This window comes from Nannospalax galili, unplaced genomic scaffold (assembly GCF_000622305.1).
Source record: "Nannospalax galili isolate Female #2095 unplaced genomic scaffold, S.galili_v1.0 scaffold298, whole genome shotgun sequence".
Lineage (NCBI taxonomy): Eukaryota > Metazoa > Chordata > Mammalia > Rodentia > Spalacidae > Nannospalax > Nannospalax galili.
Genome location: NW_008344488.1, coordinates 641,015 through 641,410, shown reverse-complemented (window position 1 = coordinate 641,410; position 396 = coordinate 641,015). Strand labels below are relative to the sequence as shown.

At 31.6% G+C, this 396-nt stretch overlaps 1 protein-coding gene across 1 annotated transcript in view; it reads right to left on the bottom strand.

The window, feature by feature from the left end:
- Positions 1-396, bottom strand: part of Cdh20 (cadherin 20) — a 291,657-nt gene that overhangs the window by 32,120 nt on the left and 259,141 nt on the right. The gene's annotated exons all lie outside the window — the stretch shown is intronic.

Genomic DNA, 396 nt, shown 5'->3' with positions numbered 1-396 from the left:
TAGAAGGAATTTGGAGGTTCTCCCTCCACTTCTATCTTTTTGAATAAATTAAGTAGTATTGGATGTAGATCTTCTTTAAATATATGATAGAATTCTGCTGTAATGCAACTTGTCCTGGGCTTTTTTAGTCGGGATGTTTTGTATTACTGTTTCAATTTCTTTTTGTGTTATGGGCCTGTTTAAGCTGTTAATTTCTTCTTGGTTTAATTTTGGTCATTCCCATGCCTTTAGATATTCGATGTTATCTTTTAGATTTTCAAATTTAGTAGCATATAGGTTTTTAAAGAATTCCCATATAATGTTCTGTACCTTTCTGGTGTCTACTGTGATATTTTCCTTTAATCTCTGATTTTGTTGATTTGGAGGTGCTCTTTCTTTCTTTTGGTTAACTGAAAT